Source organism: Lutjanus erythropterus, chromosome 1, assembly GCF_056507025.1.
Source record: "Lutjanus erythropterus isolate fLutEry1 chromosome 1, fLutEry1.hap2, whole genome shotgun sequence".
NCBI classification, from domain to species: Eukaryota; Metazoa; Chordata; class Actinopteri; order Lutjaniformes; family Lutjanidae; genus Lutjanus; species Lutjanus erythropterus.
This window is the reverse complement of record NC_139317.1, coordinates 28,555,297-28,563,565: the sequence shown is the minus strand read 5'-3', so window position 1 is coordinate 28,563,565 and position 8,269 is coordinate 28,555,297.

Sequence of the window (8,269 nt, the reverse complement as noted above, 5' to 3'; positions counted from 1 at the left end):
AAGAGAGATGGGTTGTCTTTGATCACAATAGAATGGCCTTTTATGATTCTAGCGTGATGAAACTAGAAATCAAGCAGATGATGGTTCAGTCGTGTAAGACGGGAGTTTCTCCATGTAGTTGATAAAAAGGTGCCATGCTGTGTAGAAAAAAAGTCTTGTCTTATCTGTCTTAAGTTATCTTCTACAGAGGCATGCAGTTGTTCATTTCTGAGAGATGTTATCCAACTGGTTAAGGGAGATCTGACTCCCAGTTCACTGCAGTACATTTTTTGGTAATTGCGAATATGATTTGTGTAAGCTTGATCGAAGGAACCAGCTTTAATTCTTGTTGGTAAACTCAAAGACAGGAACATTTCCTCTCTATGGTGGCACATCCTTTCTTATTTGAACAACCACTTTTGTTCTGAATGCGGGTTGATAAGGAATGTATAGTCCGTACAGTCATGCTGACTGTCTTCCTGTAACACTGTGAACGTCGTAAAACCCACTAGAGAGGAAAAGGATGCAGCGAAAGTTCCACAGCCTGAGTGCTCTCGTTGCCAGATGTGTGTGTGTGTGTGTGTGTGTGTGTGTGTGTGTGTGTGTGTGTGTTTGCCTATGAGCAGAGCAGAAAAGAAATGTGAGTGAACTTGTCAACAAATGGAAACAACGGAGGAAAAATAATAGTGTTGATACAGTGATGTGAGACTGTTTGTTTGGTGTGACAGAGCTGAGAGTTACAGTCTGCTAATGCTATGGTATACAACCCTTATATCTCACATCGACTGAAGACGCATGGTTATCTTTATTATTTAATCCAGTGGGGAAGGTTTGATCCTAAAACACATTTAAAATGCTGGAGGAATAAAGATCCTAGAGACTTAACTGCAAAATATCACAGATACATCTTACAGTATATGAACAGTGTTTGTTATGGTGTGTTACTGTGTTGTGTTGTTTTTTGGGATATAATTGCCTTTTTATTTATTTATTTCTTCCAGTAATTATGTGCAGACCAAAATAAATACCAACCTGATTCCAAAAACACTGTGTAAGATGTAAATAAAAACAGACTGCAGTGACTTGGCAAAATATTTTCAATCTGTATTCAGGTAAATGCCATATAAAGGCATGATATGTAATGTTCAAAGTGTTAAACTTGTAGGCATGTTTATCACTGTCATAACCTTTTTTTAACAACAGTTCTTTAACACTAATCGTTGAAGTTTTGAACTTCATGATGCACCATGTGTTTTCAGTGGGAGACTGGTCTGGATTGCATGCAGACCAGTCTAGTAGCTGAACTCTTTTATTATGAAGCCACGCTGTTGTGATGTGCACAATGTGTCTTGGCGTTGTCTTACTGAAATAAGCAGGAACATCTCTGAAAAGACAACATCTAGATGGTGGCATATGTTGCTCCAAAACTTGTATGTGCCTTTCAGTGTCAGTGGGGCCTTCACAGGTGTGACAGGCCATGATGTCACTAACACACACCTATACCCTCACAGATGCTGGCTTTTGAAGTTAGTGCTGGTGAAAATCTGGCACCCTAAAACCCTGAAGGCAACCCAGTACAATTTCAGACACGTGTCTTGAGTTTGACTAAAAGTAAAAAAAAAGTGGCTAACTGCATGGGGATCTAGATCCAGGTTTTTTTTTTTTTTAGCTTACATTACCATTGTTTTGTCAGATCATAGTGGGTTCAGGAAAATGGTCATAGTTATTGCAGGTGGGTCACACACAGTGTTTTACTTGTTGTCAACACTGTTTCCTACTGTATGGAGAGCTGACCGGCTTCAGTCTTTTCTTCAGCTGATTTTGGGGAGGTGAAACACTGTTTCCAGGATGGCGGGGCAGGTCAGAACATTTTATCTTTGTGCTGAAGTTTTTAAGGGTTAAAGGATCAAGACATTGAACAGTTCAGTGATTATTAGAGTCACATGTAAAACCTTTCTAAGGGGATGTGACCAAAGCATCCACTCCCTGCCTTTCTTCTCAGTCCAGAGGCAGCAGATCCTCAGAAGAAACAACAGAGTGTGTGTGTGTGTGTGTGTGTGTGTGTGTGTGTGTGTGTGTGTGTGTGTGTGTGTGTGTGTGTGTGTGTGTGTGTGTGTGTGTGTGTGTGTGTTTTGGGGTTACTAACTGTGGTTAGTGAAGTGGGTGTGGGTGTGTATGTGAGGAGGGGCGACAGGGGTGGGGCACCCAACACACATACATGACTTGGGTCCTTTTGCCCCCTTCTCCATAATAACAATAACAGGAGGAGGGATGTTTTCTGTGGTGAGGAGGAAATGAGGGATGGAAGGTTAAAAAGAGAGGAAGAGGGAATAAAAACAAGATGGAAGACGGATGAAGGAGTGTAAAGGAGAGAGGAAAAGTAAACACTGAGAAGACGGAAATGAAGAAGACGAGGAGTGGGTGATGGAGAGGTGGAAGACTAAGAATAGAGGAAGCAGAATGAGAGAGTGGAGAGAAGAGAGGAGGTGAATTTAGAGGAGAGGAAGACAGAAGAGTTAAGAACACAACTAATTTGAGTTGGTAGTCTTGCCTCAACCACAGGAAACCCTGTTGGCTGCCCGACAGATCAGCTTCCTGCGTGTGTGTGTGTGTGTGGTGGAGGTCTGGGCGTGGTCCCTTCAGCAGCAGGGAGACAAACAGTCAAACCCCCTTTCGAGGCCTCTTCCCTGGGATTGGCTCAGGCCTCTTTCCTCTCCGGTGGCAGTCAGTCAACAGGCTGTCTACTCTACACTCTCTGTGCCTTATCTAAACTTTCTGAGGCTTTCGCCCTGACAAAGTCATCAAAGTAGGCAGCCATTAGTGTAACCCATCTGGACAGAGGGGAGTTGATTTAAACTCTTGTGGTGCCCAGTGGTGGCCACAATGGGTGGCACCTAAACGGATCCCATCGTGACCACAAAACCACTTCAGCAACCTTCTCCTCAAGCAATTGTCTGCTTTGAGGCGGAGTGGTACTTTTGTGATTCTACATTTACCTCTGGACAGGTGTGACATGGTTATACTGTATAATACTGGTCATGATGTTTGGATATTTTCCAGAGATTTTTTGCTTTGCTTTATTGATGTGAATGCGACCGCTACAGATCTAACTACCACATGCTGTTTATCATCTAACTATCATCGCATTAGCAAATATGATGATAATAAATTTTGTACAGACATTTGACGATGAATCCTAATGATAATCACTCTAATGACCTGTGGTCCCCTGATTATTTCTCTAGCACCACCATCAGGTGACCCATTTGTGATTTATCTCAACAGCTTGAATGTATTGTCATGACATTTGGCTCAGACATTTCCTGTTCTCCTCAGGATGAAGTTTAATAACATTGATGATCAGTAACTTTTCATCCAAAGGCCAGTTCATTGATTCCACATCCACATGTCAGTTATGGTCTATGTGGGTCCAGTATTATGCTATTATGAAAACCACACCACTGCTGGGGAATGCGCCCCCCCTGTAGTGAGAGATAGCACAGGGTGCATTTTGTGCACCTAACCCTACTCTTAAGCAGGGATGAATTTATGCAAGGGGTACTTTTTTGGCGTAACACCAGCTGACATGAATTCCTAAAATCTTCTATCAAAGCAAGCCCCAGTTTTTGGTGTTTGTACAGTGTGACACATTCAAGGCCCAGACTGATGCCTTTTCCCTGACACCACCCCCTGGGAGCTTTGGCTAATACTCTTTGCCTCTGTGGGTTATAAAAGCTGTTTTTCAATATGAAGCGATGATGCACCCCAAGCAATTCAGGGTTTAGTGCTTTGCTCAACCAGTCCACACTCTATAATGTGTTATATGCTATGCTAGACTTGAAGCTAAATCCCCACATATTGTCTCTGTCATGTTTTCTACTGTGCATGTGTGGAACTTGTGTATCATCATGCTAAAAAAACTGTTTGTATAATTCTTTGCTTTATGACCAAATACTTGCAAAACTGAAATTCCCATCAGCTTCATTTATACTTTGCATTTTGTGCAAATTAGCAGATGTTACCACACTATTGCAGTTGTCAGCATGTTACCTGCTTCAGCCATTCTGCCATCAGGATCTTAGTATTTTCAGTGTTAACATGTTGACATTAGCATTTAGCTGAAAGCACCACTCTGCCTAAGTACACTCTGACAGAGAAGTTAGTTTTGAAGTGAGTGTTGTTAGTGAGTGATGTATGACGTGGATGATGCTCCCTTGTTTGTTCAGATTCTGAGCAGCATCCAATTACGGCATTATGGGAGGAAAATGTAAGAGGAGGCATGAATTTACCTCGACCACAACACCGCTTGTTAACATATGAGCAAACTGCCATCAAACCAGCTGTTAAAGAAGGTAATTGTTGTCATTATATGGTGAATAACATGTGTTCTAGTAAGTTAACAAGTACCTTCAGATTAAAGTGTTGTTATGTAAAAATCTCCCAATTGGTGTTTTCACCTGCTTACGGACAGGTTGAGCATCAGGAGGACACATTTAGAGATACAGTATTTTGCAGATTATTCTTTTTGTCTATGAGAACAGCTGTATTCATGCAATGATTCCTCCTTATTCAGCCAAATTGTTGTTCTGCAGACATGCAAAGAAGAAAGCCTGTTTGTTTTCTTGGTTGACTGTGTGCATGCAGGCATGTGTGCGCGCGTGTGTGTGTGTGTGTGTGTGTGTGTGTCTGTCTGTATGCACACACAAAGAAAGAATCCTGGCGACAGAAATGGCTCTGTTATTTTGTTGTTGTTTTAGTCGATTTTACAGAGGCACGCACCAAAGTGACACAGGCGTCCAAAAATACACAGAGCCATAGTGACCAAATATAACTGTTCTGTATTTACAGCAGAGTCTATAAATATAAACCCCTTTCTTTAGCTGAGGCCAAAACACAGAGGGAACAACTCCCAAACTGCTCTCTCTGTCTCTCTGTATGTGTGTGTGTGTGTGTGTGTGTGTGTGTGTGTGTGTGTGTGTGTGTGTGTGTGTGTGTGTGTGTGTGTGCGCGTGTGCGTGTGTGTGAGAGACCAATCCCAGCGCACTCTAGACTCCTGCCTAATGTAGTAGTTTGTGGAATTGGGCAGAGAAAAAGAGAGAGGAGGTAATTAAAAAAGGAAGATAGTAATGGAAAAGAAGAGGAAACTGAACACAGAAGACAGAACAGATAAGAGAGGCTGCACTGACTTGTAGTTTTAGTTGGATCTTCCTCTTGCTTGATCTCTTGCCTCCCAAACTAAACCACCAACAAAGTCTGACCATTAAGGTTTAACTTTCAGACACTTTGGTCTTTATGTTTGTAATCACAACTTATGATGTTTTGTCATTTGACATGCAAAAAAGGAAACAGTAAAGACACAGATATTCATTTTTTGGTTTTGTTCTCTTTATATGCCATTCTGCACTGGCTACCTTGACAGTGACTGGCATTATCCTCTCAAAGTATATGTTAAAAATTTCTCTATTTCTATGTTAATGCAATACTCACCTGTCATATTTACAAGTGAAAAACAGAGGGTGTTGTGCTGGGGTGACTCATCGACATCCTTGATTATGACAGTCGCGTCGCAAAGATGACTGCATCTCATGCACGGTCATCAAAAATGTGGGAGCACCAATATGGTACTCTTTGAGCTTTGAAAATGTCTTATCACAACAGTACACATGCTCTGCATGAGCACTTGAAGCTATCTAGGAGCGCTTTGTCAAGACTGCAGCGACAGCTGTTATGATAATGTGATGTTACACCAAGCTCCAATGTAAAATGCTGTTTTATATTTCCTGCTTACTTTAACAGCCATGTATGGGTTAGAAAATAATTTAAATTAATGTTACAGACATTTGTTACAGTCTGTAAATAATTTAAATTTAAGTAATTTTCCTTACCCCATACTGATGCAAAAATACATCACCACTGACTACTCCAGTGAGGAAATACATCTGTGTCATGAGCAGCTGAAGTTTTAGGTCAAATACGTAACTAAAAATCCTGATTCTTATGGTCCAGGAAAGGATTGCTGTGACACGCAGTAATTTAATTCATCTTTGTGTCTGAGTAGTTCTTTTGAATTTGAGGTCCAGTATGTTTCTGATCAGGCATCTGACAAATTTTTGTCTATTGTTATTGTTATTACTATCATAACACAGCAGTGACTTGGAATTTAGATGATGAGTAGTTGATTGAATAAGATATTGAAATATTCATGAGACAAGTTTTTAATACCAGAATAAAACTGTTTAAAAAAGAGGTGTCACATTGGTTGACAAAGTTATGTGCAGCCCTATACTTACAGCCATGTGAAGAGAGGGTTAGGGTTATCCCTTTCTGTCCTCCTGTTCTCTGTTTATACCTTAATGCTAACAAGGTGTCAGCTAATTAGAGTTGTAATGGTAATGTTTTGCTAACCCTACGTGGTTTGTGTTTAGTGTGAAGTGTTTGGGTGAGTGGTTCTTGAGAAAGCTGCAATCGGGCATGTTTTTAAAAAAGGACACTGCACTAGTACTGGAAATGCTGTAACTTATTTGGTTTTTCCCCCAAGAGGTGTTTGAGAAGATTGATATGAATTTCATGTCTGTGCATTAAGTTTAAACAGCTATCATCAGTCCAAAGTTACACATAATACACCTACCTGCACCTTTAAAGTTCAGTAATACGTTACATTTGTTATGCAGTGCACAAACAGATATGAGAAAACAACAATTTGTGGTTGTACAGAGAGTTGCATGCTGTAACTATTTCTTGACAAACAACAGCCAGGTGCTGGCGTTGAGTAACTGTTTCATAATTGATTACAGAGTTTGACTGTAAATTATGATCTGTAGTGAAATAATAAATCTTAGTCTGTAATTTCTTAATACTGTCCACACTTGACTCTGAGGTTTTTTACTGAACAGTAAAACACAAAGGTGTGGCCTTTCTCCTCACCACCATGTCAACATCAGCACACACAGACACTGTGTTTGGCCCCCGTGGCGGCTCGAAGCTCCTGGTCACTCCCTCCCTTCTTCTCCTCCAATCAGCTCCCTTTTCTCATCTTCCTTTATCTCTCTCCACCCCATCGCTCTTTTGCCTTTCGCCTATCTCCATCTCTCCCCTTGTCCTCCTACTCCCCTCCTCCTGCTCCTCCTCCTCCTCTTCCTCCTCCTCTCCTCTCTCTGTCTGTCCTTGAATGAATGCTCTCTGACTAGTGGAACATATGCTGCTGGTTGTTCAATACCCTCCCTCTGAGCGGGGGCGCATCCATGCGTGTGTGTGTGTGTGTGCGTGTGTGCGTGTGTGTGTGTGTGTGTGTGTGTGTGTGTTCATTGAAACATATGCCTCCTGTTGCACATCGGCCATCTGTTCCTTGAATGGACTGATGGAGTGCTGCTGTAACCATGGCGATAGGCCATTCAGTCAAATAGGCCGTCAAACAACCCCTGGCTCTGTGTTCATGTGTGTGTGTTTATATGTGTTTATGTTTAGGAATTGACTGGCAGAGTGAAGGAATTCCCACATGTTGATGAAATGAGGTTGACCCTCCAAGACGACCTGCTCCTACGTTGTCCCATTTCTCCTTTGGTCTTTTTTTTTTTTTTGTTTTGTTTTTTTTTTGTTTTTTGATACTGTAGCTGACTGAGGACATTGTCTCCAAGAGACCTTCTCACCCACCCTGACCATTTACAAACCAGGAAGAAAATACAGTATGATTAAATTGATCGACAAAGATGTAAATATATAAGCTGTTTTTAAAGTTTGAAAGGAGAGAAGTAAGGAGAAAAAAGATAAAAATGGTCAAGTTCTGTTGTATTTTATTCAACTTAGTTGTAATTTGATCTCTATTTCAATAAGACAAAGTTGTTGTTTTTTTTTTTGTGCTAAAGTCCTTTGATTGGTGTTCACATCCAAGCCGAGTGTTTTCTTTGAGACACGCCTCCTGTAGCCCCTACAGAAAGTTTATTTTGTTTAGGGGGTTTTTATGGTCATTTGGATAAAGTCTTTCCAATAATTATTATTTTGAATGAATCTCAACAAACCATTGTGGTTGTTGAAGAATCAGAGTTAGTTTTCCTTCACTTTAATCACACCAAAAATGAAAATATTGTCTGTCATTTGGATTACTGTAGAAACATTAATAATGGGGTTTCAAAGTCTGAGGCTGTGCCCCCCCCCCTCCCCTACTTTAGTTGCTTAGTTTCACTCAATTCCTGGGTGTAAATGGGATCATGATTATGTTATTTGATCCCATAGAAATTTAGCCAACGTAGCCTAATGTTGCTGTTTTACAAAACTTCAGACTAAACCAAACACA